The sequence below is a fragment of the Panthera uncia genome, chromosome B1 (genome assembly GCF_023721935.1).
Source record: "Panthera uncia isolate 11264 chromosome B1, Puncia_PCG_1.0, whole genome shotgun sequence".
NCBI lineage: Eukaryota > Metazoa > Chordata > Mammalia > Carnivora > Felidae > Panthera > Panthera uncia.
In genome coordinates, this window is record NC_064811.1 from 118,715,397 (window position 1) to 118,733,875 (window position 18,479).

Below are 18,479 nucleotides of genomic sequence, written 5' to 3' on the forward strand. Positions count from 1 at the left end.
ACAAACATACACACATATTCAAAAGGGTCACATACTTCCTAGGCATGAGGTTCAACAATTATTGCAAACTTAAAAATAGCTTTCAGGGCAGCTTTAATGGCTTCCAACAATCTACATGAATGATGGTGAAAAGAAGAACACAGAAGAAACTGAACTTAGGAAAAATGATGAGGAGCATAGAGTATGCTTCTATACACATGTAAAAGGATTTATTTTGTAGTGTATGTATGTATGTATGTATGTATGTAAGGTGCACGCATATGTGTGTGCATGTGTGTGTGTGTGTGTGTGTGTGGAAAGAAATACACTCTCAAGTTCTGCACATACCTCACTCTAGCTAGAACACTTATGAATATAGTAGGTAAACACTGACTTAATGAATGAACAAATAAATGAATGAGGTGACAAATTATAATATAACTTTTTTTCCCTACTGGTTCTAATGTGAGATATGCAGTAGGTAGTGTCCTTAAAAGGCAGGATTTTGCTCTTAGGGAATAAACGCTTTAGTTGAGTAGCTCAGGTTAGAATTTTCTTCAATGACATGTGTAAAGTGTCAAAAACAATGGGTGATAGAACTGGGCAATCTTCTGTTGGTGAAGAGAGTGTGTTTCAATAGTCAAAAATTATTTGTTTTACAAATTAATGTATTTGAATTTCGATTTTACTCTCATTGCGAAGATGTGATAAAGGGAGAGTGGGTTCTCAATTAATTAATTAATTAATTCTAATTAATACAAGACATAGCTAAATTATAAACCTCATAGTACAGAGAAATATTTTAGCCTTTAAACATTCCTTTAGTGGAAACCATGGAAATGCAAGGAGCTCATTACTTCACTCAAAAGTGGGAGTAACATTGGATGGCAGAAGAATCTTCTTTTTTTGTTGTTTTTTTCTTCTTCAAAATCATATTAAAGAAAAGAAACCCCATGTCTGTGTATCTAGATGACTTTACTAAGAGAATATGGGTTAAGGGAGAGGTATCATTGTAGTATTATGAGGAATTCAAGAGGCATCTTAAAGAGAAGTTTTAAGGTTATGTAGGCTTGGGAATACGGGAGAAAGATTGGGCATTCAGAGTGGAGTATTTATTCAAGAATAAAGAAAGACAATAATGTTTAAAGTATGTAGTGGAGTAAGAGAGAAACAAAGTAAGAAATAAAGACAGGGAATTGATGGAAGAACTTGAATATTATTTGCAGGAGTTGATTCTAGACAGTGCTATGCCTTGTAGTCTTGGGAGTTTTTAAATAGCTCTTAAAAGATGGAGTATCCCACAGAATCTAATCCTAAGAAGAGTAAAAAATAACAAGAACTTTTCAAATGACAAAAACTATAAAAGCCAAAAAATTCTTTAGAATTTTCATAATAGCTCTTTTTCATGCAAATCCTCTTTAAGAATTACTTTTTAATCACTTCTGTATGAAAATGCTCAGTGATTTGTTCTGTGACTTGCACTTTAAGTACTCTTTGGGAGCATACTTTGCCTGTTGTAATAGTTATATTTCTGTAAAGCAATACGTCTTTCACATATTGAACCTAAATCAGGTAATGTGACAATGGCATCACACCTTTTATCACATGCCATAGAAGTATTTCTAACTCTCTTTTAAATTCATGGTCATTAACTTATTAGTCAACCTGTAAGTTTTGATGATTTACTTTCCATTGTTATTTCAGGATAGGTGTATGATAAATAATATAAAATATAAGTAATATAGTAAACTCAAAATATCGGAAGATTTTCATTCTTTTAAACCTCAACATATATTACATCTATGTTTTCTACAGCCTGTTGAAATAAACCACAATGAAACACATCACTAAACAATTTATTTACAACTTATTTGTTAGTGTTCTTGAACATAACACTATACATTAGCCTTATGACGTAATTTATTTTCCATTCTTAAAAGTGTGTGTATACTAAGCTTAGAGGTCAACCTAGGTTACATCAACAAAGTGCTGAATCTTATTTAAAAAATGTTCTTTATCTATTTGGTAGGGAGGGGGGATTCATGTGGGAAAAGTCACAGAGAGAGGGAAAGAGAGAGAATCTTAAGTAGCTCTGCCCAGTCAGTGCAGAGCCCACCACAGGGCTCAATCTCACCAACTGCAAGATCATGATCTGAGCCAAAATCAAGAGTCAGACACTTAACCAACTGAGCCACCTAGAACCCCCCAAAATGCTGAGTCCTTAATATCTTATTACAAATTCTACAAAAAAAGTTAAATACAATGAAATAAAACTTGACATTCCTACATAATGAAAATAAATTACAGACATGAAATTTTCTTTATGACATTCAACCTATTTCTAGGACATATAAACATACGTAAAAATGGAACAGAATAGGAATCTTTATTTTTGTACATAACCTTACTAGAGGTATGTATAAGGATATTTTGACTTGGCTAGTGTAAGTAGCATCTCTCTTTGAATGACAAAATTCATAATATTGTGACTAAAATACCCCTTTTAAAGGGGTCAAATGCAGAACTTTCAAGTATGTGCACACAAAAAAGTGTCTGCTATTTCAACAGCTTGCTCTCTGAACTTCATTGCCAGAGTTAATCCTACTCAAAATGACAGTGTTAGTTGTCATGTGCAACTAAGAAATGCTGAATGGTCCCATTTGTCTAAAAATAACACCTTCACTAGTATGTCTTAAACTTCCACCATTAAAACTTCCAAATGCATTCTAGAAGGCCAGCATTACCCTGATACCAAAACCAGATAAAAACTCCACTGAAAAAGAGAACTACAGGCCAATATCTCTGATGAACATGTATACAAAAACTCTCAATAAGACTAGCAAATCGAATCCAACAATACATTAAACATTGAAATTTCAATGTCCATATCCCATTGTGAGATAATAGAGCATCAATAATTAGCACTCTTTGTCTTATTAACAGGAATTATTTTTATAAGATTGCAAACACCCCTATGTCAATGAATCCAAAGGTCTAACTTAGAGAAATAATGACATGAGCACCATTTCTCCCACCCAAGTTACTCATCCACACCCACTCCCAACCTGAACACAAATGCACACATGCTAGAGCATAAACTCTTTGGAAATTTTGTCAGACCAAAGCACTTGGACTCTAGCCATATATAGGACTGTTCCTTTATTTTCACTTTTGAGAAGCAAATTTTGTTAGTCTGCATACATAATTCTGGAAATTCTACCATGTTAATGGAAATCTCTCTCCTTCCATCCTAACTTCTTTTTTTTTTTTACTACATTCAGTTCAAAATTAGTTTGTCCATCTCTTAAATAAAACAAAAAGGCTAATAAAATGGAATATTAGCATATACAGAGCTCTGAAAAAAGAAAAACATCACAAGAACGCATCCTGGATAGTCTGTGTTCCTTTCATCCTTTATTTTCACTCTAAATATCATAGATCCTTGAACTTCTTCATTGACTTCATCTCATTTAGTGTGTTTCTTTTTCTCTCTTTACTGTGTTATCCATCAATTTCCCCTAAACAAGCATTTTTCTACGACTTATACCCCTAGCCCCTTATACCTATATATCATATAGCTCAGCTTCACCATCTTCCACATATTGATGAGGCAGTTCTCATTATGTCTGTCTTTGGGGAGTCACAGTTATTAGCTCTATTAAGGCAACCCTCAACTGATGACATTAACCGTTTTTAGATATTTTATAGTTTGAATTAACAGTTTAATATAGATAAAATTTGAAAAGAGTGCCTACAATTCAAAGTCCCCTTTAGGGGAGAAAAGTTGCTTCCTTAAAGGGTTTTTACTTCCTTTGAAGAATCAACTGAAAGCCAGAAATAAGTAGAAACACCCCAATTTTCAATCCAACCTATTTTTGTTCAACTGCAAATTATTTTTTTCTTCTTTTTTTTTAATATATGAAATTTATTGTCACATTGGTTTCCATACAACACCCAGTGCTCATCCCAAAAGGTGCCCTCCTCAATACCCATCACCCACCCTCTCCTCCCTCCCACCCCCCATCAACCCTCAGTTTGTTCTCAGTTTTTAACAGTCTCTTATGCTTTGGCTCTCTCCCACTCTAACCTCTTTTTTTTTTTTTCCTTCCCCTCCCCCATGGGTTTCTGTTAAGTTTCTCAGGATCCACATAAGAGCGAAACCATATGGTATCTGTGTTTCCCTGTATGGCTTATTTCACTTAGCATCACACTCTCCAGTTCCATCCACGTTGCTACAAAAGGCCATATTTCATTCTAAAGTTCAGAAATAAGTTTTCTGCTAAGGTCCATTAAATTTAAATGCTACCTTTGTTTCAGCACTCATTTGTTTAGGAATTCAAAGAGTTGTCAAAAATAAAACCCAGTTAGTTCCAATTAGCATGCAGCCTAATATACATTTCAATCATTCTATTATTTGTTTTCATATACATACAGTGACATCCTATCCTCACAGATAAATGAGTAGATAGTATTGAGAGATGGGTCTAGTTCCCCATCACAATTCCAACCTTTCAGAAGCATTTCTAGAAAAAAACTACTTTGAGATAGCAGCTCTATTCATGAAACATATACGCACTGTATATCTGTGCCTATATTCACACTTTGTTTACATGTACATGTCATTAGAATATTTGCATGAGCATTCATATCCTTAGTCCAACATGTGTAAATAAATCACACAGTAATTTGAAAAATTTAACAACTAAATAGGCAATCTGTTAAACATAATCAGGCATGCTATTCAGCAACTGTATGATATAATTCAATCTTCCAAAGAAAATATGTTTTGCGCAAGGGTACCTTTTTTAAAAACCTGATGAAATTTTCTAGGAATTTGTACGCACATTTTTGCAGATTCAAAAAATATGTAAAGCCATCTCACTAATGCTTAAATAAAAGGAAAATCTCATCACCGTAACCTGATAAATAATCTAATTCTCTTATTGTCTACCATTTGTAAACATGATACACTAATTGGAGCTATTTCCAAAGAGAATGCAATCTTCTAGTCAAGATCCTATTCACATATTAACATAAATGAAAGAAAAATGTCACAAAATTAACCATTATCTATAATGTTTTGATAAGCTAATATATACTTTAAAATTTATTCACTTCACAAATACAGTGATCATCATAAATTATTTCCTATACTTTTCAGGTGATGATTTAATTTTTTGAAGGTTTATTCAATAGCTGAAACCATTAATCAAAGAAAGCCAATTATTTTAATGTATCAAAGTTAAAAAGACTAAAAAATGTATCAATTCAAAATAAGCATTACCTTGATCTGATTTTTCATAAAAGACAGCAGATTGCTTGCCAGGTAACACCATTTCCTTGGGTTCTGTGGGCAAAGAGAAAAAAGATTAATAAAAACAGCCTTTCTTTTTACTCTTTAAATACTTCTTGAGGGAGATTCATTAGTAATAAAGGTCAGAGAGGAAAATCATTTAACAAAATACTCAGCTCCATTCAGCAGCTGCCTTGGGAACCACTTGGCTATAAATGCCAAATAATTTCCCCAAAGGTCCCCTCTCTCCTGGAGCTGAGAACATGGGTGACTGTGGCAGATACTAAGCCGTGTTTTCTTTGCTTCTCTCCCTTCTCACATGGGAACAAAACTAGCACTTTGAGCAACAAAAAGCTTTAGCTTTTTGCCATTTCAAAAGATAAGATGGAAGCCATGTTGGGACAGAACATTTACTTGGAATACAACTGACTGAAATGAATTGGCAATTATCTAAACTTACTTTTCTCCCTCCTGCAGTGAGTATGGGTTTTAAAATATTCATGAAAGCTTGGGTGTCTTCCTATTCTGTCTTTCCACAAAAGTGATAACATGAGATATTATGGGATGCCTCTGTAAATAATTGCAGATTACCCTGCTCATATGATGCAATTTTAGAGTTTTCTTATGCAGCAACAAGGAGGAAAGCACTTTATAAAAGTCAAAAGTATGAAAATATATCTTATTCCCTCTCTTATCATATAACAATCTTGATGAGTATCCCATAAGAGATTTTATTGCATCATTATCTGAATGTTCAGATTGGAGGATAAATTCAAGTCTGAGCAATAGCTTTCCAGAAAGGAATGTAACATATCTAGGTAAGAATTTTAAATTCATCCCTTAAGAAAGTTATTTGAATGAATGTCAACAGTTAAAAGCATCATTGATTAATTGACTATAACAGTCATTATAAGAATAGCCATATAACTGCAATCACTACATCTTACAAGCTATGTGAACTTGGGCAAGTAAATTAAACTGTAAACCTTCACTTTTCATCTGTATCAGAATAATAATTTTTCCTACTCCACAGAGCTGATAAATAAATGAAATAAAAATATATAAAGGATATAGAACTAATGAATGTTAGCTGATATAGTTTTCAATATCATTATTATTATTTTCATTGTTCCCTTTTTAAAAAAAATCTTGCTACTCCATTAAAAATCACTGCCTCTGAGCCATGTGGTGGAATGATTAAAATAATATCACACTGGACACCACTTAATTTGCAGATTTGTTAATGATGACAAAAATAAATAAATAAAGTCATTTTAGGTCTTTGGGCAGGTGGGGAAAAAAGATTTTTCAGGAAGATCAGCAAGCTGTCAACCACTCTACTGCATTGACTCCCCTTGATTTTGTTAAAGATTTTCATTTAAAGAAGTCCTCCAAGATTCTCTTTTTTTTTTTTTTAATTTTTTTTTAATGTTTATTTATTTTTGAGACAGAGAGAGACAGAGCATGAACGGGGGAGGGGCAGAGAGAGAGGGAGATACAGAATCGGAAGCAGGCTCCAGGCTCTGAGCCATCAGCCCAGAGCCTGACGGCGGGGCTCGAACTCACGAACCGTGAGATCGTGACCTGAGCTGAAGTCGGACGCTCAACCGACTGAGCCACCCAGGCGCCCCCCTCCAAGATTCTCTTAAAGCAACTGGCCCTTGTGTACTTTTATCAGTACTCAATCCCATTCAGAAAACACCTAGTGAGCCCCTACTGCAAGCCAAGGGTATGGACAGACTTTAGAGAAACCACAATAAACAAAAAGTGACTCAAGAAAAATACAGTTCAGTAGAGGAAACACATCTGTAGACAGTCATTTCGTGTAATTGGTGTAAATGGCAAGTTTAAATCATTAAATGATACATAATGTGTTGGAGCAACAGAAGGTATTGAAAGAATGTTCTGCAGTCAGGAAAAGAGGATTTAAAAAATAATCTTTAAAAAGTCAGTCAGAATAGCTGTACTGATACACACTGGCTGACAAGCAGACCTGTTTGGTCTAAGAAAATGTCACAGAAGAGAAACTTTGCAAGACTAAGTCTGGAAGGCAGGTAAGTAAGGATATGTCTTTCCAGGGAGCTAGGACAATGCAGTCAAAGAACTGGAAGCATAAAAAAGCATGGAGACCAGATTAGCATGAGGGTGACTTCAGAGCTTCCCCTCAATCTCTCATTAAAATGCTCAGAGGATGTCAAAGAAGACAAACACTGGTAACACCACTGGGAGAAAGTAGACAAAATATAAAAAGGTATTTCCAGTAGCTTCCTCCCTAATAGTAACAGATTAAGTAACACTGTTTTAGACTGAAATGTCATACTGTATATTTTGAAAGAGTAGAGCATACATGACTAGAAATAAACGGGAAAGGGACTTTGGTTTGCACCAACAACAGTCCCCAACTACAAGGTGCTAGAATCAAGCCGACCAAAGTCTGCTTAACATCTCTTGTGGGTTGGATTGTGATTGTGCCCACCAAGAAATATGTTAAAGTCCTACACTAGCACTTGTGAACGTGACCTTACTTGGAAAACGGAGTCTTTCCAGATGTAATTAAAATATGAGTTAAGATGATGTTATATGGAGTAGGGGAGACCCTTAATCCAATTTGACTGATGTCCTTATAAAATGAGACACAAAGATAGACACATGCAGAGAAGAGAATACCATGTGATGAGGGAAGAAGAGACTGAAGTCAACAAGCCAAGGAATGCCAAGGATTGCTTAGTACCAGAACAACACCAGAAGCTAAGAGAAAATCATGGAACAGGTTCTCCCCTAGAGCTCAGAGAGAACATGGCCCTGTTGACCCCCTTATTCTGAACTTACAGCCTCTAGAATTGTGAGGGAATAAATTTATCTTATTCTAAGTACCCAGTTTCTGGTACTTTGTTATGGCAGTCTCAGTAAACTAATGCGGCATCTTTTGAGCCAACAAGAATTAGGCCCCCACCCATACCCTGATCATTTGGAGCTTAAAAAATTCTTACAGTTACACTAAGTCAGCAAATAATTCTCGATTTAGAATTTAGAATACCCAGCTACATTAAAAAGCTGATTTAAAGTTTAACTTGTCTCCCATCCGTAGCTAGGATCTGCTGCAAGTGAAAACCAACAGCCAACAAAGAAGGATAAGTTGGTCCTATGTTTTTACCACAGGTCCTCTTCCCCAGCCAGTTAACCTTGGCCACAATGCCTCTACAATATAAGAGTGGAGTGAAAAAGGGAAGGTAAGGAAAGAAGAGGTAAATGGAGGAGGAAAATTTACTTTCTATTCACTGAGCTAAGAGAGCTGTTACCTATTTAAAGCTGATTCTCAACTACTGGATGCCTTTCCAGGTTTTTCAGTGACTGCTTCCCCTTCTCCAGTCACTGGCCTCCATTCATCTGAACTGCCTTGATATGAGTCATACTGTCTCGCTTTACCACTTACTACATCCACAGCTCCATATGACACCTTCAGCTTCTCCCTGCTGAGGCCAGTTCAGCCCATGAGCAACTCTCTTATTGTTCTCTCACATCCATGGGTCATACCTACAGCACAGAGAGCTCTCTAACAAACCCTGGAAAAACGGGTTATTCTCAATTCAGTACCTCTGCTTCCTCTACATAAACGCTCGCTAGCTCATCTCGGCTTTAGTTTCATCAGAAATTAGTCCACTGTTTCCACAACCACCCCCAAAACTTAAAGGGACACATATTAAACTCTCAGTGAGTTTTGTTGAAGCACCTCTTTTTATCACTGGGAGGGGAAAAGGTGAAACACTCCACCAACCTCCCTCCTTGTGGACATTCCTGATGGACCCTCAGTTCACTCTGAAGAAATATGCCTTTAATCTGTAGACCTCCCACCCCTTTTGGATTAGGAATGTAGGAGCTATCTAACCAGTTCTCATGCTCATACTAGGGAATTTCTAAAAGGTGACCTGTTTTATAAAGCATTTTGATATCTGATATCTATTGCTTTAAGTAGTCAATATTTTCTGATTTTACACTCTGTGAGATTAGTCTTCACAATTTGAGCTTTAAGAGACTCTTGGGGGAAGCAGCTAAAAATTGTATGAAATGTCTACTAGATACACTATCTTTTTTTATGTTTCTTGAGCATTCCATGTATTTTATATATAAATTCAACATAATACAATTAATGTTATATCTGTCCTATTCTTCAACATAATTTCTCATCTTCAGTCAGGCAGAGTTCTCAATAGCCATGTTGTTCTCATCCAGTTCCACTCTCCATATTATTTCCTTCTGGTTGTGGTTAAATTCTTACTTTTTGGCATGTTCCAAATTTACCACCCTGTCAAAACTTTAATGCCAACTTGTCCAAAAAGCGATCCCCAGGTATTTTGGACTTAGTTGATTTTGTCGTTCTCTGACCTGTGTAGCAATTATACCAATGCCTATCATTTATATTGCCTTCTTGGGTTGTCTTGTCTTGTCATGTCTCCCCATATACCTTTTGCCTCTCACCTATCTTCTTCAGTACTTATTTAAATGCTCAGCACCTAGGAGGAGGTTCCTAATAACTACATACTCACTTCTATGTATTAGATATCTATTAACAAAGATAAGACAGAGCTAACTTTTAAGGCACAAATATCTTACAATGTTCCATGACAGAAATTACATAGTAAGACCTTATTGTTGCCGTATAAAATTTTTTAAAAAGTTTGAACAAACTAATATGTCAAATAGAACAGAAGCAAAAGACAAGGGAATATGAGAGGTGATGTCCCATCATAAAACAAGGATGTCATTATTTGAAAATATAATCTATATGCAATGCTTTTGCATTTCTCTATGTTTGACATCACCTTCCCGACAGGGGTAGCACTTGCCTCAAAAGGATTAAGATTGTTACAAGGTAAATAAAATAAGAGGGGCGCCTGGGTGGCTCAACTGACTAAGTGTCACCCTTCGGTTCAGGTCATGATCTCACAGTTCATGGGTTTGGGTTTGAGCCCTGGGTCAGGCTCTGTAATGACAGCTCAGAGCTCAGCACAGAGCCTGGAGCCTGCTTCAGATTCTGTGTCCATCTCTTTCTGCCCCTCCCCTGCTCACACTGTCTCTGTCTCTCCCAAAAATAAATAAACATTAAAAATTTTTTAAATAAAATAAGACCACAGGTTTACTCCCAGGAATAATTCTAGATCCATAGCAAGGTGATAGTCTTGAAAATTAGATTTCCTTTAGAAGAGAATAAATTTTGATGCACCCAGGTGGCTCAGTCGGCTAAGTGTCTGACTCTTGGTTTGGGCTCTGGTCATAATATCACAGTTCATGAGTTTGAGCCCCACATGGGGCTCTGTGCTGACAGTGCAGAGCCTGCTTAGGATTCTGTCTCTTTGCCCCCGCCCCACTCACACTCTCTGTCTCTCAATCTTAAAAAACATAATAATAAATAATTTTTAAAAACACAATCTTAGTTGTCATTAACATATTAGAAGCCAGAACTAGAGAACTAGGTCATGGAGCTATGTGACACCATGGTGAAGAAAACATGGGGTATGATGTAAATGATATGGAAAACTGCCTCAGGTTCCAGGGTTGTATGCAGAAGAGGACGACAGATGGAGGAGGAAGAGGTCAGATATCAAGTCCTCCTTTCCCTTCTCTAAGTTGAACTCCTACATGAATGTGGTAATAACAACACTAGGACTCGAAGACTACTTTTCAGGGCATGTACTGGAGAAAACTCAAGACTGTCCGAGAAAAACTAGCATTCAGCATTTAACATGGCATGGGAGCAGCTAAGCAGTATTAGAGGAGGAAGGGAAATATCTAAAACCATGAACCTGAGGCAGAATCCCATCATCCCCACAGCCAATGTATGGTGTCCTGGGAAGACAGCAGTTCCCAACTGCCCTGATCAGGGAACACGGAAGTGCTGAGCAGATGTGATCCCACCCACTACCTTCCCCAAAATGAGATCACAGGAGGCCCATTGCCTCCATAGTCACAATACTGTTAGGGAAAGAGTAGAAGAAAGGGAAGAATTCTAAAAAGCACAACCATTTACCCAGAAGTTGTCTGACTCACCTACCCCTAATAAAAAGGAACTCAAATGTATCTAGTCCAGTGTTATTCTCTTACAGATGAGGAAACAAAAGACCAGATTGGCAGACTCATTTACTCAAGAGATTATACAGATGAGGAGAGATTATACACATGAGGACAGAAAAGAGGCAGTAATTCCAATTTTTCTAATGCCCGCTGAAATGCCTACGCACTATCCTACACTTTCAACCAGTTTTTCTGTTTATTATATCAGTTAATGCTATTATTCAGTTAATACTTTTAAATAAAATTCAGATTTTGTTTTAAATAAAAATATCAATAATTTTAAATCCATTTATTTTGATAAATAATGAAATGCACTTAAAATAATGAATAATGAGTCCACAGAAACACGATTAGTCTCATTGATTTAGCAAATTTAGCAAGGTTACTGAATTTAGGGTCATTATAAAAACGTAGTTGTGCTACCCCATAACAACAAAAAAGTAAAAACATAGAAATTCTACATTTTAAATAGAAATAAAACCTCATATATCCTGGAATAAATCTCACAAAAGATGTTTATGATCTCTATACCAAAAATTACGTAGAGAAACATTAGGACAAAACACTACTTAGAGAAAATAAAGCAGAAAAATTAATGGAAAGACATACATCATACTCATTGATTGGAAGATTCATTATTATAAGATGTTGATCCATGCATTCAGTGTGATCACAATAAAAATTCTAGTTGTTTTTTTTTTTTAATTTTAAAATACAAGCTAACATTTAAACAGAAATGTAAAGGGTCAAGATTAGCCAAGGTGGTTTTAAAGAAGAACAAATTTGGAGGTCTTCAATTATCAGATTATTATATACGCTTATTATAAAGCTTTCATAATTAACATGATGTGGAATTGGTACAAAAATAAACAGATACATGAAATAAACAACAAAACAAAACAAAACAAAAAACCACACAAATTATGACAACTAATTACGCAAGAATTACACAATAAGAAAAGGTCAATCTTTCCATTAAATGATACTGAATGAATTATATATCCATTTGGGATAAAACACGAATCTTAACTCCTACATGTACAAAAAATCACTTTCAGAGGGTTGTATACTTAAACATGGATGATAAAACAATAAAGCTTTCAGAAGAGAATATCTTTCCCTTTGGGGTAGACAATGATTTCTTAAACAGCACAGAAGAAATGGTGGCTATAAAGGGAAAATATGATGTTTGATTGCATTTAAATTAAGAACTTCTGTTTATCAGAAGATGCCAAGTAGAGAATGAAATGGCAAGCCACATAGTATAAGAAGAAACTTGCAATACATATATCAGATAATGACTCATATTCAGGATATTTAAATAAACTTCTACAAATCAATAAGAACAAGGCAGACAACTCCAAAGAAAAATGCGCAAATGACATACATGGACATTTCACAAAAGAAAGCATTCAAATTTTCAACAAATATATTAAAATTTCCTCAACCTTATTAGTCCCTTGGAAATGCAAATTAAAATCACAATGAGATGCCCACTGTAGCCAAAATAAAAAGGACAGATAACATCAAGAGTTGCAAGGATATGAAGTAATGGACCTGTCATATCCTGCTTGCAAAGGCCAGAGAGTGGAAATTGATATAACTTCAGAAAACAGTTTAGTAGTATTTATAAGGTGGACATATTCACACCTTGTGGCTGGGCAAGTTCCGCTCCTCAGTTTATAACCACTATAAAGGCATACTATGATTGCCAAAAATTATATAAATGGATGTACATAGTAACACACTTCATAATAGGGACTAACTGGAAATAGTTCAAATCTCCATTAATAGAAGAACTAATTAAGAAATTAAGACTTATTCTCACAATGAAAAGCCATACATTAATGACAATAAACAAATCACAGTTACATGAACAACATAGATGAATATCACAAACAATAATCAGGGTAATAAGTCATATGCAAAAAAGTACACACCATATCACAGTATATAGCATATCCCCCTTGTGGAATATATAGTGACTAGGAGAGGACATGGGGTGCTTTTAAGGTACTGATATTATACTCTTTTTCTTGAGCTAGCTGTTGGATCTTCAAGGTGGGTTCACCTGCAAAATTTTATCAAGCTGCACACTTGATTTGCTTACTTTCCTATATGCATATTTCTTTTTTTAACAGAAGGAACATACATACATACATACATACATACATTTATTTATTTATTTATTTATTTATTTATTTTTGAGAGAGAGAGAGAGAGAGAGAGAGAGAGAGGGTGCAAGCAGGGGAGAGGCAGAGAGAGAGAGGGAAAGAGAAAATCTCAAGCAGGCTCCTCACTGTCAGTACAAAGCTCTTTGTGGGGCTTGAACTCATGAACCATAAGATCATGACCTGAGTCGAAGTCAAATGCTGAACAAACTGAGCCACCCAGGCACCCCTGCATGTTATATTTCAATAAACTTTACTTTTCAAGTGGCATTTGGATCCCCACCCATCTGTCTATACCACTTGAACCAAAGGCACAAGGAGATTTTAAAGATAATTCCTGATTTTAAAGACAACCAGAAAGAAAGAGCAGATTTCAATTTGCAAATGTTCTTTCTCAGCATCTACAGGTGTGATAATTCAGGACAGCATCTAGAGAGAGAACATTAGTGTTTTCCCTGAAATACAAGCCATCTTCCATATTTTCAACCTATACATTCCTCTTCAAATTACTTCTTCATTGTTGACACGGTTCAATAAAAGGGAATCTAGCATAAAGTGTATGTATATTCCACTTTTAAACATAGTTGCACATTTAACAGTACATATGTTTGAGAATTTTTTTTTAATTTGGACTACATTAGGCAGGAAACACTTAGAGTCAGATCTTAAGCATTATACATGAACTTTTAAATTATTTCTTTTTGCAAATACTAAATGTCTACCTTCTAATTGCTTTCTAATTTTCCTTTGCTTATTTCTTTATGAAACAATTATTACAGAAAAGAAAAACACAAATAAAACAAAGGTTTGTAATTGTAGGTTTTTAGAAGTTTCTGCATTTAAGCTTTGGAAAGAAAATATAAATAGAAAACAGAAATATAATGAATACCTATTTATCTCTGTCTGCAAGCAATAAGATAGAAAACCTGTTTTCTTCTCTGAATTATAATTATACTTAGATTAAGCATCAATAATGAAAAACCACAAAGGTAATAACCACAGCATAGGCATTTTGAAATGTATGCTTAATCTTTGCCAGAGAAAAGGCAGAAATAACAACAAAAGTCACATCCCAGGTTTAAAGCATACTAAAAGCAAATACTAGGAATAATTAATTTCTGCCCCTTTTTTAATAATCATATTTTAACTAGGTTGATGAAAACATTCTTTTCTAAGTGATATACTCTAATTCTACTGATAATTTTATTTATTTAATCATAAGTTTACACTTTCTGGTGTTTATTCAAAAAAATAATCAAAATCTTTTCCCAGAGGTAATTTAGCAATAAAAGACGTTTAAAAACTACTTTTTGAAAACTATTTTTTAAATCTCTTAGTCTGGATTACCTTAGAAGTACCTTATTATTATTGTAATAATAAAAATAAACATTTCCACTGCCAAATATAAACCAGATATTGTTTTGAGTTGCTGTCTTACACATTCAATTCTTGTAATAAGCTTAACAGATGGATATACTATTATCCCGTTTTATAGATGAGGAAAATGAAGCACAGTTTGGTTACCAGAAGTTACCTGAACCACAGAGACAGTGAGCAAAGGCAAGATTTGAAGGCAGGTAGCAATTACCAATTCTATTCTCTTGACTATTCCGTTGAGCTAATGTCCCTCTATTTCCATGTGAGTACCCATTACTATGACACATGCTTGGTCATTATGTGCTATTATTTAAATATATTACTTAATTCTTACTAGGAAGTCTCCCATTTTATTTTGAATGTCTGTTATTTAAAAATATATATTTTGTGTATATCTTTACTATTTTCTATATTTTTCGTGTATTGGCTAGAATTGTTAACACAATATACTTTGAATTTACAATGGGTACTATGTCCTAAGAGTTTAAATTTTTTTTTTAATGTTTATATAATTTTTGAGACAGAGAGAGACAGAGCATGAACAGGGGAGGGTCAGAGAGAGGGAGACACAGAATCCGAAACAGGCTCCAGGCTCTTGAGCTGTCAGCACAGAGCCCGACACGGGGCTCGAACTCACGGACCGCGAGATCATGACTTGAGCGAAGTCGGCCGCTTAACTGACTGAGCCACCCAGGCGCCCCTATGTCGTAAGAGTTTAAATCAATTTACATATATCATGCCATTTCCATTTAAACACACATGCAACCAGCACTATTCTCTGAATTGATTTTTACATATTTTGCATATTTTCTCACCTTCTATCTCATGCTATTGCCAAAGTCAAATACTCAGAGTCTAGGTCCTTTATTTTCAAAATGTGGTCCATAAAATGGCAGCATTCCATTACCTGAGAGAGATACAGAAATTCCAGGCACCACGCAAGACCAACTGAGTTAGAGTCTTCATTTTAACAAGAAACTCAAGTGATCAGTGGGCATATTAAAGTTTAAGAAACCTGCTTTAGATGATATATTCCTCTAAACTAAAGACTTTCTTAATCCTTGCTTCAGTTAATTTATTTCTGTAGGTTCTGTGAAATTTATTCTTATCAATTTTACCACTAAATATTTCAGTCTGCTAGAATTATTATTGAGTACTTCACTATTCCTATCACTTTTACTGCCTGCAGTGTTACTGAATTTTACTGAATTAACTACTGAAGACTTAAAACAGAAGCTTCTCTTCTAGGGCTGTCTGAAAGGCTGTTTTGTTTGCAAGGTGCTATATCTTCCACAAGTAACTACAAATGCCATCAATTGAAAACAGGAAGAGTTGAAATGCTTTAGTTCTAGTGTGTAGCCTGTAAATGTCCATGAGAGTTCCTAAGTTAAAAAATCAATACTAGACTAGCTACTGTTTTCTCAAAATCCTGAGAAATTTGATGCTATATTATAGAGCAATGCTGATCTCAAATCCTTTGTGAATTTTTCTCAAATTTTCTTAGTTCTCAATATTCACTTAAAAGTTGCCCTAGGGTTTTCTAGCTTTTTACATAAGATGACCTGGAAAGGTTCCAGAAAGATATTTTACTATTACTACTAAGATAAAGGATTTTGCTCTGGCAATAAAACAACCACCATTAATGACAACCCAAACAAGGGCTCAGGGTGGCTTCGTCGGTTAAGTGCTTGACTCTTAATTTCGACTCAGGTCATGATCTCATGGTTCGTGGGTTCAAGCCCCTCATCAGGCTCTGTCCTGTCAGTGTGAAGCATGCTTGGGATTCTCTCTGTCTGCCTCTCACTCTGCCCCTTCTCAGCTAGTGCTCTGTCAAAGCATGAATAAACTTAAAAAAAAAAAAAACATAACTAATAAAGCTCCCAAACAAAGAGAAATATCCATATTGAAAACCATAAAAATAAGCTTCAAAAGGGACACTGGATAGCTCATTGGCTGAGCCTCCAACTTCAGCTCAGGTCATGATCTCATAGTTCATGAACTCAAATCCCACATCACATTTGCTGCTGTCATCACAGAGTCAGATCTTCTCTCCCCCTCTCTCTCTGCCCTTCCCCTGCTCTCACTCTCAAAAATAAATAAAAACATTAAAAAATAATAAGCTTCAAAAGCAGCAAATTAATGCAAAAAAAATCAATCTTAAGATACAAGACAAAGTTTTGTGTTGGTAAGCACTTTTTACTTTTTTAATAAAAGACCAGTACTCATATCTTCAAAAAAAAAAATGATCAAATTTCCTTATTACCTTATCTCTTTGCATTGGCTCTTGAATGGATTTCCAACTTATGAGCTAGCTTGGGTAAGAAGGTTAATTTATTTGGGCATATAGAATCAAGGAAGATCACTCATTACAATTTTGTGATAGAAAAATTAAGAATGTTTGAATGTAGTCTGGGAATTAAATAGTAAAAAGGAATTGATTTTAATTGTGTCAGGTGCGATAACCACATTGTGTTACATAAGATAAATATCCTTATCTTTTAGAAATGTATACTGAAAAAAAAATGGGCTGAAATGTCCAAAAAAATTACAAATAGAACATATGGGTGCACACTGCCACCACTAAAGAAAAAATAAAATAAAGTACCACCTACAAAAACAGAAAGAGCACCATCAGGAATCTAGAAATAACATCAATAATAGAGAAATTTCAATATCAATGTAGGAGGCTTAAATTAAATAAGCCATTAGTACATTAGATTAAGAGAAATGTAAGAAAAAATAATGTTTCTTTTCAATATTCATAATGTAACTGAACTAACTTTATATTTGAAAAATGATATGGGCACATTTTGCTCAAGCTAGTCACTATGATAACTTTTTTATATATACCACTGCTCTTAAGATTTAAAATAGCTGTTTAAGAGAGACATGAACACTTTGCCTACTTTCATAACATTTTTGGTTTGACCCACAGACAGAAATTTTATACTGCTTTACAGTAAGCCTTTCTATTCTATCTTCTACTTATTTCATCCTGTAGGATAAGGAGGGATAATTTGATTAGTCATATTTTATTAGTAGGTGGTTTCTGTGCCTTAATGTACTAGAGTAAGTGAAAAACTTAGCCCAAAAATTTGGAAATTAACTAACATTAAAAAGAATTTTAACTAAGTTAACTTTTACCTTTTATTCCCATTCTAGGAAGCAACAACTTTTGTGAAGAATACAAACATCAAAACTAAAACAGCAGAAAAAATTTTTGCAATGTTGGCGGTATTCATGAACAGAAACCTAAAAACTATCTAAATGAAAAAAAAATACAATCTAGGAAAAGAGAATTATAGTTGAATATCTCCATATTCCACTATCAAAGTATTATAGATAAAAACAGGAGATAAAATTAAAAACTATATGGTGCCAAATTAGGGAATTTCTGCTCCTGGTTACATAGTCACTAGTAATTCTAAAAAAACCCTCTCTTTCAGAACATCTAGAATGCTTGATAAAATTCAACAAACATACTTTAAAACGCACTGTTGGGTTCACAAGACATAGAAGGACCTTAAAGTAGCAAAATGTAGACAGAATTGAAACAATAGTAGCATTCACATGCAAAAGCATGGGTGCCC

General features: G+C 34.8%; 1 protein-coding gene across 2 annotated transcripts in view; it reads right to left on the bottom strand.

The window, feature by feature from the left end:
* INPP4B (inositol polyphosphate-4-phosphatase type II B) overlaps positions 1 to 18,479 on the bottom strand; it is a 755,730-nt gene that overhangs the window by 626,904 nt on the left and 110,347 nt on the right. For both annotated transcript variants that reach the window (XM_049632225.1, XM_049632223.1), the window contains exon 2: positions 5,264 to 5,326. The gene's annotated coding sequence lies outside the window, so the exon portion shown is untranslated. The remainder of the gene's footprint in view (positions 1 to 5,263; positions 5,327 to 18,479) is intronic.